The sequence below is a fragment of the Lemur catta genome, chromosome 13 (genome assembly GCF_020740605.2).
Source record: "Lemur catta isolate mLemCat1 chromosome 13, mLemCat1.pri, whole genome shotgun sequence".
Lineage (NCBI taxonomy): Eukaryota > Metazoa > Chordata > Mammalia > Primates > Lemuridae > Lemur > Lemur catta.
In genome coordinates this window covers 13,068,333-13,083,882 of record NC_059140.1, presented here as the reverse complement: position 1 = coordinate 13,083,882, position 15,550 = coordinate 13,068,333, and positions in this window count along the sequence as shown.

Sequence of the window (15,550 nt, the reverse complement as noted above, 5' to 3'; positions counted from 1 at the left end):
GGTTTTATACTTTGCCTAAGGTCACAAGTTTATAAGTGGCAAACTCAGAACCTGAACTCAGATTTTTCTAGTTTCATGAGTACAACAGAGTGGACCCTGGGATCAGATATATATTAAAATCATGTGCATGCGGGTTCTCCAACATTAGAAGAAAGCTTTACAAGGACAAAATCCTATCTCATTTGTGGAGAACCCGTTTTGTTCAGAAGTGGACACAGCGGCATGGTGGCATCATCAGGCGGTGGGTGATGTGCTACCACGTAGCATAAGGAGATCGTCTGAATTCCAAGCAGCAGCGATTGACAAAAACTAGCAGAAGAGAGCCAGAAATTTCAGGATTTACTGTCTAACTCTCGTGTAGGCAAATTCATGAGATGTGTAATCACAGGGGCTACCTCCCAGGAAACTGTGAAAGCCAGTATTGCACCACAGTTTTGCACTTAATGGACTTTGCTTCCCATAATTCAGGAAAATGCCTTTTGTTTGCTGACTCTGTTGAGAATATTCATCTGACAAAAGGCCTCACGATTCAGGCAGCGCAGCCTGTCTCCCATGCTTCCCCCTCAAGAAGTGGCCGTAAGTACAGATTAACAGCTGGGTGCCAAGGAGCGGTGAGGTCCACCCATCTTGTCCAGGACTGAGCTAATCTGCGGTTTTCAATAGCTGGGTCAATCACCCAAATGATGCTGTCAATTTGCTTTTAAAACCCCACCTTTAAAGAGGGAGATCAAATGACGGGGTCACGTCACCCCTTCCTGGGTTAGACTCGCCATCACTGGCCCGTGCAGTGCTTCCTGCTTCAGTGGGGGCCACCCTCTGCCCTCCTACAGCTGGTGTCAGCGTGGGGTGTGCGAACTTCATTTGTCTACAACCTTGATGTTTTGCACCCACAGGGGCCCGGTGGGCCCTTCTTCAGGGGCAGGTCAGCTGGGCTCAGTTCAGTCTGTTCCATGCAACCAGTGGGCCACCCGAGACACGCTCTTCTCCTGCAAAGGTCAGGAGAGCAGGAGAGGCAAAGAGAGTCATTTGGTGTCCTTATATCCTCGTGGACTAAGCCCTTGGTCACTTCTGTCCAGTGACAAGGAGACCAGTCCAAGGAGGGAATGAGGACTTGGGGCCAGTCATCCTATTCACCCCCAAGCCCAAACTCTAAACCCTTTACAACAGAAACGCACCTGGAGGGGCAGACTTAGTGCATCAGAATGAAAGTTAGTGCACATCCCAGACCACTGCAGCAGCGATGAACCCTTGGAAGACTCTTCACTGAGGTAGGCACCAGCGTGTGAAAGCTGAGCTTGCTGACACTTGATTCTGGGTTATCAAACTACTCACAGAACCACTGCTTTGGTCCTGAAAACTTCTACTTTGGTCCCATTACCCAACTTTACAACAGCCCTGAGACCCTGGGCCTGGTGACCTCATTCAAGACATGACACCTACTGGGCAGCACGAGGTGCATCTCAGGCACTGTGCTCCGGTGAGCTCAGAGCCCAGCCCTGCCTGCACCACTCCAGAGCCCACGGTGCTGAGCTCTCCTTAGCAGGCACCCTGCGGCCTGATCCCGACCCTGGCCCCATCCCTGCCCGGACCACCTGTGACTCTTGGACACAAGAAGAAATCTCTTCTTCATCAGAAACGGAAACGCCAACACCTGAGCTCAGCCGGAAGCCATGGGCACACAATAAAATGCTGTTTTGGCTCTTCTCCCCAGTAATTTTGACAATCAAGCATAGAAACCACCAGAAAAGTAAATAGGGAGGGCACATCTTTTTTTCTTTTTCTTTCCTTTTCTTTCCCCACAGAAGCATCTACTTGTTCAGATCAGTGGGTCACCAGGACAGGCAGGGGATGAGTCACATCTGACTTCACAAGCTCAGCTAAACCTTTAGAAAATCTCCATTTAAAACCAGCCAAGCAGTTTAGAAAGCCTTCTCACAGGAAGGTTTGTAACAAGGCTGGCAAGGAAGCGTGTGCTTAGACCCATCTCCCTGCCCAGCTCCCGGGGGCAGGCTCTCAGGGGCGGTGGCAGCTGCCAGCCCCCCGTGTGAGCCCCACATCTTCTTGTGCCTTCAACAGGTCGCCCCTGGAGGAGGGCGGGAGGCCCAGCTGTTTGAGAATGATGAGGGGTACGTGGCAGCCGCACATTCTCCTTCTAATGAGAACAGCTCACAACACCTCTCCCGGAGGGCACCCAACTTTTCTAACATTCCTCCGGGCCCAGGCGCCCACCAGCCTTTTCTTTTCCCCGGAGCATTCAATCGCTGTCAACAGAGCCAGACAGGAATAGAAACAGTGGAGAGACTCTCTTTTGTTTTGCTGGGACACTTGAGCATATTCTCATGGATCTTTCACAGGAATGCAATTATCCAATCATTCATGGGAGCAATTAAAATGTGGAAGGGCACGTCCTGCCTGAAGCCCCGAGTCTGTCTTTCCAAATCACAGGGGGAATTGATTTAGACATAAACAAATGCTACATAACCCCCTACGGGTGGGATGTGCTCCGTGCAGTTTAAAACCAATAGCACCAGATACTAAGGTTTGAGGTGGTGATCGGCTTTGCTGGGATTGTGCCCTTCCGGAGGAAACTTTTAGAAATCTATTCCTAGTTGCGAATTCAGGAGCAAGGGGAGTGAGGCCACCCAGGGTTATGCTAGACCCTTGGGAGTGGAGCAGAGCAGAGATGCTAAAACAACAGCTGAAGACTCGTGGACCCCCCAGAAGTGAGTTTCAGTTTCTGTGATGGTTGGTGTTCCTGAATACCGAAGGTGATCTCACTCTGAACTGCTCCTGGGGTCATGCAGGTCTCTCCAGTGTAGACAATCCCCTTCCTAAAATGGGAAAGATGGTTGTTTGCACAGAGAGAAGCTGTAGACCCAATACTGTAAGTTGTCTGTCCCTCCAGGAAGCCCAGGAATAGGGCCGATTCTCCACCTGAGCTGGAATTACTTGGGCCTAAGGCACAGAGATGGAAGGTGGAAGTCCCAGCACGGCCGGTTATTCTGGTGACCTCAGAACAATCATTCACCTCTCTGTAAAGGTGACACAGAGGACGCCATCTACCTCATCCGAGCATTGCAAGGGTTAAATGAGACGGGACATACACAGCATTTAATATGCACCAGGCACATAGCAGGTCCTTAATAAGTGGTTGGCACCAAATATATTGGTGAATATGAAAACTTCCCTTAGCAACATGGAAGGTTGAGTTATTCATAATTATCAGTTGAGGCAGAAGAGCGGAAAGAAATCTAGGCTACTTGTGGAGACTAATTGAGTCTAGTCATAGGGAAAAACACAGCCTATCCTCATTGAACAGTACCTTAAACATTATTTCAGCTAATGGTTAAAATGTTAGTTGGTTTGGGGTGTGAGACAGCCTTATTCATTCATGTATGGCTTAAAGAAGAGGGTGGGGAAACAGCCCCCGTTCAGGGAAGTGCTTACTCTCTGAGGGCAACCACACCTGCTGGGTCAGAGCCACATCCAGGTGGTCCCCTTGGAGGATAGACAATCACCAGCCACCCAACTAGGTCACACTGTGGGCAGTGGAAAGTCCCACCGTTTCCTGGCCCTCACTCGCAGCCTTGCTATGGCATTAGGATGGAGCAACCTCTCTCTCCTGAAACACCAGCTTATCCTGGGCACCAGCTACAAACAGAAGCAGTTCGTCAGATGGAAGGGCCCTCTACTTAAGAACTATACTTCCCCAAATCATAGACCCCTGTTCCGAAACAAAGAAAAATGTAGGCAAGGTCTTGGCTGAACTATTTCCCTCCCGCTGAAATTACTGTATGTTTGGTTTCAACGAACAAGAATGGCTATGGTATCATGGGGTCAAAACAGAGAACTTTTATATTTTCTATTTTTCACCTTATATATCTCACTACTGTGGATGTTACCTTCAATTCAGTCCTAGGTTAAATCAAAACCTCTTGCTTTCTCATTGAAAGACAAATGAAAGGCCATTGCTAGGCTGTCGAATTGTGAATAGTAAATGGAACCGTTATTTGAAAGGTTTCAAATTCTGATAAACAGAAAGATTGTTTTGAAAAATCTATAGCAGATAGTATAATTATAACTTAGATATGTGTGGTATTCAATCCAAACTCATCTCCAAGCAGAATGCGGTTTTCTAACAATAACACTCCTCCAAACAGGGAGGGACAGCCTACAGATAAATGCACGTGTTAGATACATTTCCTGTCCAGCTAAAAATAAACTTGCAGACATTTGAAGGCAGCACAGAATCCGTCCCAACAATAAAAACAAACTCACCCATGTGGTTGGGCCAAGGCTTTGACATTTTTAAAACCATTATGGTGAAAAATAAGCTCAACCTATAACATGAGCTGTTGTTAGAAATCCTTTGAGAAAAATGCCTCAGATAGAGAACTCTGAAGTCCAGTTACTAAAGTGAAACCATTTTACTTGGGCAGTGTTCAAGGTTGAATTGTTTTCCCCCAAAACGATGTGGAAGTCCTAACCCTCAATACCTCAGAATGTCTCCTTATTTGGAAATAGGGTCCCAAGTTAAAATGAGGTCACATTGAAGTAGGATGGGCCCCTGATCCAATGACTGCTGTCCTTATAAAAGGAGGAAGACGCCATGTGAAGACGGGAGGGGCAGGAGGAACACTGACAAGACGAAAGCACAGATTGGAGTGATGCTTCTACAAGCCGAGGAATGCCAAGGGTCACGGCCTCCACCAGAAGCTGGCAGGGGCAGGGGCGGACCCTACCGAGTCGGAGGAGTGTGGACTTGTCCTCACCTGCATCTCAGAATCCAGCCTCCTCAACGGTGGGGCGGTGAGGCAGTAATTTCCTGTCGTTTTACCAGTTTGCGGTACCTTGTGTGGCAACCCCAGGAAGTGAATAAAGGCATATACCTGCAATCAGTATCACTGAAGTTTCTGGTCTCCAGGCAGTAGATGTGACCGTTTTTGCTCACTGGGCCCCCAAGGTGGGGTGGGTGTGCGGGATGTGGGTGTGGGTGTAGGGGAGGGGGGGATGGGAGAGGGTGGGGGCATGGGTGGGGGGAGGGGTGGGTGGGGAGGTGCGGCTGTGGGCGAGCTGGGGGTGCTTCTGCCCCGTCTCCCCTACAGCACGTGTGCAGGCTTGCAGGTCCTGCCACCTGGAGCGCAGTGGACCCAGCCAGGTCCGCGTGTCCAGCGCCTTGTAACCGCCAGCCTTCTGGGCCTTCTGAGTTCCTGGCAGAATCTGGATTCCTGTTTGGTTGACCCTGAACCACTCTAGACGGTGAGCTCTTCTGCGAGGGACGCGGACATCTCTGCCTTCTGCTGTCCACGTCCGCAGACTATCGGCAGGCAGGACGGACACGCGCCCTGCACCCTCCAGCTGCCCCTAGCCCCTGGCAGGGGCCGCAGTCAGCACCTGATCTGTCGGGGGGCGGACCCTACAGGGCCCGGTGGGGGCGTCTGCTGGGAACCTGGGTCGGCCTCCTGGGGCACAAGTGAGTGCGGAGGCTGGCGCTGGGCCTGCAGTTTCTAGAACTCTCCTGCAGTCGTCTGCGGAATGAGACAGAGACTAAGCGAACCAAGTGTATCGGGGATCACCGCCGGCACTTTGGGAATTTGGAGCTTCTCAGGAGAAGCCTGCAGTTCCTCACACTGAATACCACGCAGCTACCCACAGGACCTCATTTTTCAAAGGCGGCCCGGGGTGGGCAGGTGTGAGCGCCCAGGCACGGTCCTGCGGGTCGCATTCCTGGGGCGGGGGAGGGGTTGGCGGGACCCTGTCTCCTCCAGGGCTCCACCAGCGTCCTCAGTACCATGGAGCACTGCGGTCCTTCAGGGCACATTCACAGTGCATTGAGCCACTTTCATCCATCAGTCTGCCCTTGAAAAGATTATTCTTTTGTCCAGAAAAAAAAAAAAAAAAAGGGAAAAAAAAGGGAATGAGCGTGTAGGCTGGTCTCTAAGCAGAGTTGTAGAGACTGGATTGGGTGCCAGAGCAGGAGCTGCCGCCTCTGAGAACTCAGCAGGGCACTGGCCTCCTGGGCGGGACCCCTGGCCCCGGGAGAGGGCCTGCCCTGCAGGGGTGCGTCCTCGCACACATGTGAGGACAGGCATGCTGGCTGCCAACCGCGGCTCCTCACAACGCCCACTTAGAAACACTCCAGCGAAATGATTCTGCATCACCAAGACTCAGGAAGGAGGGACCTGTACTTCACAGGAGAAGGGACGGCAGGGGCGGCAACCCTGCAGGCCGGCCTTCTTTCCTGCCTGGTTTCAAAGCTTGCACATAGGATTTCTTGTTAAGCAAATACTGGTGACGTGGGACACACACACACCCTCGACTACGATGGAAATTCTGGCAACATCACCTTTAGCTGATCTGCTCAGCATGTGCTATGACAGATGAAACGCTGTTTTCAGCATTCCAGGAGACTGCTTTATTTCTTTGTCCTTGTATTTTTGAAAGAACAGCGTCAATAACCTATTAGTGAAGGAGACGGGAGACTGGAGGAAAAAATTAGCCAAGAAAAGAATTTTAAATATGGGAAAAAAAACTCTTGGGAATTGGAATTCCATTTTATGTCTAGAAAGTTAAACAAGTATCTAAAATGTCAGTACTACTGTGAAATAGGATTATATGATCCTATTTCTCTGTTAGGAATATATGATCAATCTTTAACATTATATTATGTAAGGATACTATGGCAGATATCAAAATGAGCCATAATTCTTTCCATTGTCATATTCACACCCCTTTTGATGCATCTTTGTAGCCATCGTTGCCCCATCAAGAGGCAGAGTCTATTGTTCCAGGCCCTGAACCTGGGCTTGGCCAAGGGAACATCAGCAAGTGTGATTCAGCAGTGGCTGAAGAAGTGCTTGTGCACTGAGGCTTCTTTATGTTTCCACTCTTGGGAACTCTGTGACCATCCCACGGGAACCAGCTAGGCTGTACGGTGATGAGAGACACATGCCTCCGTCTCCCCAGCCAACACCAGACATAAGTGAGGCATGTGACCATCAGCTGATGCAGCTTGAATGAGCCTGGTCAAAACCATGTGGAGCCACTGGGGAGCCCAGCTCAAACTGTCTACATACACTTACAGAACTGTCAGCAAGTAAGTTGGTTTACTCCATGTTTGGGTTGGTTTGTCACTCAGCCAAGCTGCCTGATACAGATACCCGCTCTCATGCTTGACTTGATGATAGAGTCCATTGCCAAAATCAAATGGTCGACACAGTCAGAAAGGGAGTACGAAGCATCAGAAACAGTCTTTTCTTCATGTTCACTTCATGGTCTGTGGTGCAGACACTCTGGGACACTCTGGGATGTGTCACAAGGTGTACTTTTCACGTGGGAGATGTGTAAGAATAGACATTACTTTGAAAATGAGTTTCAATATGATGGAAAAACTGGTTATTTGAAATATCTTAATTTTGAATTCTTTTAAAGTAATAAACTCCTTTTCCTCTACAATTGTGTTCAATTAAACAGAACTGTCCCATTTGAGAAGGACAGGGGGAAATACAAACATGGGACAAAAGGATCTTTTATTAATTACTAAAGTAAAACAAGAATCACAAAGTAAGCGTTCTGTATTTGGCTTTTACAATTACCATGCTCTTGCATAAATACCTTAGAAACAGACCAGCAAGCTGAGAAATCTTAGTATTTGAAGAGGAATTTTCTTAAGTATAACTCATCTAAAACAACAGGGGAAACTGGAAGGCCATGAGGGCTTTCTTGTCATTGTCCCTTAAATCTTATGTTACAAAGATGGATATTCAGAGGATGCAACATTTCTAAGTCAGGGCCTCTGGGTAGTGATCATTAGAACAGACTGTTGCTGGGCTGCCTATGTTTGAATTGTGTCACCCAAAGCTCCCAGAATACCACCTGATAAGGTATGACTTAATCTACAGAACTTATTAGGACACTAATATCACCTGCTGGCCTATTTAGGAAGTTATTCTGTAGTGACTGAGGTTGGCTTCCCCGGGCATTATGTCATGTGAGCCATTGGGGGTCACATAGCAACAAGGACGTGAGCGGCATATGCAGGCTTCTATTTATAGCAGTAAGCTAGCGAGGCCTACATGATGGGAAATGAACGAACAAATTTGCTGGGAAGTTGTAGGGATCACTTTGATTCTTCTTTAACCCCACAGATGCTACTGGAGTTGAGGGAGGCATGGGGGAAGGAGCTGTGGGTGTCTGCTGAGTCACACTCCCCCAGTGCCACATCCTACCACACATCACATTCTGCTCTGAGCACATTACGTAGATCAACTAATTTATCCACACCCTACAAAGGTCTGCAGTGAGGAAACTGAATCCAGAGTATGTAAATCATTGTCCACGTTCATGCAGAATTCAAACCCAGGCATTTTAGTTTCAAAGCCTGTGCACTGCTGTTGAATACATTGAAATAGAAATTTAACAGTTCAATGTGAACTCGGTAGAGAATGTGCTCGAGACGTTTCAGTCTCCTCTGATCACTGCAGACTGTGCCCTTACCAGAAACTTGGGCAAATACTTGAACTTTCAGTTCCTTTTAGTAACTAGAGAAAGTCCATTCTTGTCCAGATAAAAGCGCTCTTCTGCCAGTCTAATGCCCCCTGCTCCCCTGCCCACTGCGGGGTGCCCACCCTTTCCTGCAATGACCTCAGAACCAGCTCCATGGAATCCAGTGTGCATGTACTTAGATGGGGCGGGAAGCACATGTTTATTCTTACTAACCTTCTGAAATGTAGCATGTCTTTCAATTATGACTAAAGGCCTCAAACCACTGTAGTATTAGCAGTATCTGTGACTGTCACCAACACAAAAGCAGACATTATCACATTATATCATAATAATTTCAGATATTGTGAAATATCATTCAGGCTCGTCAGTACTTTGAAATGAAAGTATCTCCCCTTTATATCATATTATTTAATGTATTAATAAAGAAGTACATATGTTAGTATATTGAAATTTTTTAAAATATTTTGATAAGTACATTTCAATATAGTAGTTTTCTTTATAAATACCATGTATATACTTAATGGTTTTTTTAAGTAAACATTTTTTTCCTAAGAAGAGTTCCATAGGTGTCACTGGACTGCCAAAGGTGTCCACGGCGTGCAAAACCAAAAAACCAACACATACGCGAGCAAACAAGAGCCTCTGTGTGGGGGTTTTAAAGCAAGCATGGTCTTTCTGGGCATCTGGCCCTGGCTCCTCCCAGGCTGGGGACCTGGCAGGATGAGGGAGATGGGGCAACAGCCTTTGCACAGTTGAGCCCGTGGAAGTGGTAGAAGTGAAGGCTGTCCCTGCATCTACCCTGAGCCCTCTGCAGCCCCGGCTCTCCGCAGGGGTCTGTGGACAGGCTTTCAGTAACTCCCTGTAGTGAGGTCCTCCACCTTGCAGAGCCGACTCTGCCTTATCCTCTTCCCATTCCTGCTCCAGCCCCTGCCCCCAAAGCATGCCTCGCAGGGTCTCATATCTGGGGTCCCTCTCCCCTGAGGAGACCCTCTACTAGGAGGAGAGCTCAAGCCCAGCTGTCTCCTACCCCCACCCAATAAGCCCGCAGAGAGAGCCCACAGCCCCAGGCTGCACAATGCTGCGGGTGTGTGGTGTCTTCTGCTGCCTCCCCCACCCCAAGCCCACCCTGCCCTCCCCCAACTCTGCACCATCAGGTGGGGTGTGTGAGCAGAATCCCAGCCAGGCTTGGGATGCCTCGCTTAGAAGACACCCACAAAGTCTGAGACATCCCTGCGGTCCCCTGGTGTGGAGACGGGGACTTGGCAAGCGTGGTCTCCACTCCAAGAAGAGGGAAAAGCACAGCACCCCCTGCAGGCTGACACCTCAGCTTCCCCCACTCTTTCTTCCTCCCTGGAGGGGGTGCGGGCTGGGGGCTGGGCAGTGTGGGTCAGGGAGCTGGCTCTGCCCCCATCTATTGGCAGCTCTCTTCAGAATTGGGGGCACTGCATGCGTCTTTTTCATCCTGTTGGGGCTCTGGTTACTGGCTTGGACAGCGGGAAAAGTCTCTCCCAGCCAACGTCTGTTGCACCAGCAAAGCCAGGGAGACATCCTCTGAGGACTCAGCCACCATATGCCTCCAGACGCAACTCTCCTCCTCACCAAATTCACAACTTTGCTTAAGGATTCCAAAGGACACTTATCCTCTAGGCCAGGGGTCCCCAACCTTTTGAGCACCAGGGGCCAGTTTCATGGAAGACAATTTTTCCATGAACCGGGGGTGTGGTGTGTGGGGGGTGGTGTGGTACGGGGCTCAGGCGGTGATGAGCGCCTGTTTCCTAACAGGCACCGACCACTGACCGGATGCAGTCGGGGGTGACCGCAGCTCTAGGCAACACAGGGAGGCCCCCAGCAATTCCTGTACTTGACCAATGCATGGAAATAGCTGTTAGCAATGACAGGGTGAAAGGAACAAACAGGGCGTTAGAGACAGGGATTCCTTAAGTACCATGGAAGGCTCGTTTATAAGGAAACTATTCAACAACCTACAGATGCATACCGTGCAACCTACGATGTCCATTTGCAATTCTTTAAAAATGGATGTTCTCATTGTACTTTTACTACTATAATTCATATTTACAAACACTGGTGAAAGAGTTCATTTAGTATATTCTAAACAATTCTTCATCCACTTCTTTTTTTCCAACACAGGTACATTTAAAAAAAAAAATTCGTGGACCTGGCCATAGATCCTAATTAGCACTTACTGACCTGCTTCAGGGTAACCTGGTACACACAACAGAAAAGGACAATGCGCCGCAAATTTTACCTAAACCTCTCTACTGAGGTGGGACATTGCGATCAGAGGGCCAGGGCGCCACCTGCAGTTTTTCCTGGAAACTTCTCATAGATTTCCAGCCGTCTACTGATGTGTTAATACATTCTGTTTCACCCAAGTGTAGCAAAGACTGCTTCAAAAACAGTCTGCAGAGTTTTCTAATTTGCATGATAAAAATGAATATGCCCTAAGGCAGAGTGCCGAGGTACATTTTGTGCGAAACTTGCCCCAAGCAGCGTGTCAAGAAAATCACGTGGGAAAATGTGAAGCAGGAACTGGCCCACGGGGAAACGGACGACAAAACGCAAAACTGAGTAGAAGAAGTCACCTGCGGCTCCTCTAAAAACTGGAAGTCTAAAAAAGGCATTTCCTGATCTCGGCGCAATGACTCAGCGCCGGTGACTCAGCCCGGCTCGCTGCGCACGAGGCGGGAGGCGGAGGCCAGATGCGCGCGGGCCCGCGCGGCTATTTCGGGCGGCTCCGCGGCGGCAGCGCCCCGCAGTCCGCGCTGCTCAGGAAGTACACAGAGGGCGGTAATGAGAGGAAACGCCCCCTACGCGGTGATTCAGAGCCGCCGGAGTCAACCTGTCCCCGGCCCCGGCAGCGCAGGGGAGGGGGGCGCCAGCGCCTCCGGCAGGTGTGCGCGGGGACAGGGCGCGCGCCCAGGCGGTCGGGGAGGTCCGGGTGACCGCGACCAGCGCGCACGCAGCGGGTCAGGCGACATCCCCCCACCCCCGCTGCCCGTTACCTGGAGACAAGGCTTGTTCACCCTTCACAGAGCTCCTAAAGCAAACTCATCCACAGATCTTCGCTGGCAGTTCGGTTTCCCTATTCCCGGGCTCCATTTGCGACTTGCAGCGCGAATGTTAAGGTGATGATCGCCCTGGAGTGCAAGGAGGAGCAGGGGCTGAGCCAGTGGCCGGCACGCCTCCCCTGCCCAGGATGCCCTCCCTCATCCCGCCAGGCTGAGGCCACGTGTCTGCTGGGAGGACGTGGAAGGAGAACGCAGAGGGAGGGGCGGCCGTGATGGACCCCAGAGGAAAAGGTTTTGCAGTCAGAATAATCTGAGAAGAGCTGGCTTAGCTGGGTGACCAGGTGAATTCATACCGGGCCTTTAAATGGCACAATGGGCTGTTGTCTGTGTCATTTCAGAGCTGGGAAGGGCCTTGGAAGCAGAAAGATGATTTAAGCAGCGTCATGAACAATGGAGCATAGACAAGGAAATTTGTTTTCCTCAAGTTTCCAATTAGGCTTGTGAAATATTTTTGTCCTGATGTCTTTAAAAGATTCTCACTTCTCCGGCATGATTCAGGGGTGGTTTGGATGTGGCAGAGGAAGAGGACTTGAGATGTTGAAGTTCACTGCAAAGTCCATCCTTCAGGGCCCTAATTATTAAATGCTTTCCATGTATGTACCTCAACCGTTGCAATGATCGTGAACCTGTAAGGGAGGACGGGCTTTACTACCTTGTGTCCTCCCAGGGAGTCAGGAGAATGCCTTGTGAAAGGAGATGTTTAGTCAACGTTACATTGATTGCTGACCTCCATGTTCTGTGTAATTTTCTTTTGTCAAACCAACGGGGGGAGACATAGTGGAGTCAGACAAGCATAACTAAAATGCTCAAAAGGATGCAGATCAGGAGCTACTTATAACACCAAGTATGGAATAACACAGGTTGAAGATGTGAATTATGAAAAGTGTGATCTTAACAAAAGCCCAAACTCATAAAAGTTACTCTAGGAGACACCTTTTCATGTTGCAGAGAGATCATCTTAGGTCTGATAAAAGTAAATGCTTTTTGCATTGTGGGAATTAAGTCTAGGGAATATCTGTCACTCAAGTAGAAATAAGGTTGCTCTCAACACGATTTAGACAAATGTGTAAAGGAAACGATCCACTGGGAGACAGTCTCCTGAGGCATCGCAACCTGGGCCTCACCTGGGCCAGATGCGGGAAGAACATGGTCTGGCTGTCACTCACATTTCCCGTTTGGTTTCCTCTCTCCTTTCATCTGAAGGCGGCGTGCTGAAGTAGGCAACCGTTGTGGTTCCACTGGTGATCCAACCCTCAGCCTCAACCCCATCTGTTGCATAACTATTTTTTTCAGTTCTATAACCTCACTTAATATACCTGAGGAATTGCAAGTTTCTTGCGCAATGAGATGTATATTTTTTACAGGACACTTCTTAAGGGCTGAATGTTATTCATTTCCTTCTATCATGTACCTCATCTAGACCCTGGGGATTTATAAGCATACAGAGTGGGGCTGCAGAGATGGATGAATGATGACAGGGATGATAAGTGGATGGAAGGAACAGATGGAAGGAAGTAGAGAATGAGTGAAACCATGGATGGGTGAGTGTGGCCAAGTAGGGTTTTCCTCTTTCTGTAAATTCCTCCCAGTCTATGATTCTGATTTAGAAGAATTACAAGTAAAAATGACCTAATTTATGCAGATCTCTGAGAGGTTTTATACTTTGCCTAAGGTCACAAGTTTATAAGTGGCAAAATCGGAGTCTGCACTCAGGTTTGTCTAATTTCATGAGTACAATGGAGTGACCCCTGGAATCAGATACAGATTATGAGGGTGAACGGCTGAGCTTCTAAGCCCTAGGATTTGAGAGGCTGCTGTGAAAGGGATGGTTCCCGAAATGAGCACAGACCAATGTATGTTATTTAAAGTACAGTTAGCTAGAATGAAAAAGAGCATGGGGAGAGCCAGCATATAGCTGTGAAAATAGAAAACCCCTTGCATAATAGGTAACTGAATCAGTGCCTTGCAGTGCATTCCAGCTTTAGAAAAGAGTGGAAAGATTTTTAAAATGAGCAAAATTTAACCATTTGTATATCCTCATTATATTATAACTATCAAAATTAGTATTCTTCATGCTTCTAAACTGCTGTTGTGGTTGGTACCAGTTCCAGGGGAGGTTGAGAAGCATACACCAGCTTGTCTCTCCCACTGAGTACATGGAGCAGCTATTAGAAGTCTGTGACAGTAAACAGTAGCAGACAGATTGGGGAAGAAAACCAGATTTCGATGTACCCCCCAAACCAGTGGGAAGTTTACCATATGTTTTTTTGTCCAGTCCTCCTGCTATTTAGCCAAGATGTGGCTGCAGCTGCAGGAAGTATGTGTAGCGTAAGGTAAGGAAAGACCCAGTTTTATGGACAAAGGATCAAAAGGAGGAATGTTAGGAAACTGGAAAGTAACAGGATGATCATGAGGATGGTGGAGCTCCAGAAGGAGACCCCATAAAATTGTTTATGAATCAGACTCATCTTTGATCTGTGCATTCATAAATCTGATTCTAAACAGCCTACCAAAGATTGAGAACTGACCTCACTGCCCACACCCAGCCAGCCACTAGGTAGCCCACCCACAGGACAGATCTGAAGAGCACCCCAAATACTGACCTGACTTTGCAACCACAGCCCATGGGTGAACTGGAGCTTGCAGCCTGGAACCTAACCCAGTCGATGGCCTGCCATGACCCCAGAATATCAACGTTTTCCACAGAGGAAAGACACAAAACTACAGATTCAAAAAGCTCAGGGAACCTAATCTACACGCAGACATGTCATGATTAATTGTCTGCAAATTAAAGACAATGAGAAATCCTAAAAGTAGCTAGAGAACAACACATTGCTATAGGGGCACAATGATTTAAATGACTGAGGGTTTATTACTAGATACAATGGAGGCCAGAAGGAAAGGAAGTAAACAACAGATTTGAATTGCTGAAAGAAAAGAACTGTCAGAATTCTGTGTGTAGTGAAAGAAAATCTTTCAGGAAAAGTGAAGTAAAGACATTCTCAAGTGAAGAAAAATAAATGAACTTATTGCCAGCAGACTTACTCTAAAGGAGTTGGTAAAAGAAGTTCTTTAGACATAAGGGAAATGATATGAGAAGAAAACTTGGAACACCAGGAATAAAGGAAGAAAAATAGAAATGGGAAATATCTGGGTAAATAAAATAGACCCAGATATTTTGAGTTTTAAAAATATGCCAGTATACTAAACAACACAAACAGTAAGTTAAAATAGCACCCTAGAAAATTTTTAAATAACAACATAAGGGGGCAGGGAAGGAGAAATAAAAATCAGAGGTAAGAAATAGAAAACATAATAAAAAGCTAGACCTAAATCCAAACATACCAATAATTGCATTAAACATAAACACAGTCTAAACACAACCAATGAAAATACAAAGGTTGTCAAAATGGATTTAAAAAACATGACCCAACTACATGTTGTCTATACGAATCTCACTTCAAATATAGTGATATATATATAGTATAAAAGTAAAAGAACAGAAAAAGCATACCAAGCAAACACTAATCCAAAGAAAGATGGAGTGGCTATGTTAATATCAGACAAAGTAGAGCCAAAAATATTGATCACACATAAAGAGGCACATGGCATAGTGATAAAAGGGTCAACTCATTAGGAAGATGTAATATTACTAAATGTGTGCATCTGTCTAATAACAGAGATTAACAATAGATAAAGCAAAAACTGTTCCAACTGAAGGAAGAAATTTAAAAATCCATGACTAATATTGGAAACTTCAACATTCATCTCCCAGTAAATGATAGAACTAATAGAAAACTACAAGGATATAAAAGAACTGAACAATATCATCAACCAAGTAGATTCTAATTGACATTTATAGAACAATCTATCTAACTCTGGTAGAATACATATTCTTTTCAATTGTACACAGAACATTCAGCATGAAAGACAAAAGAAATCTTAACAAATATAAG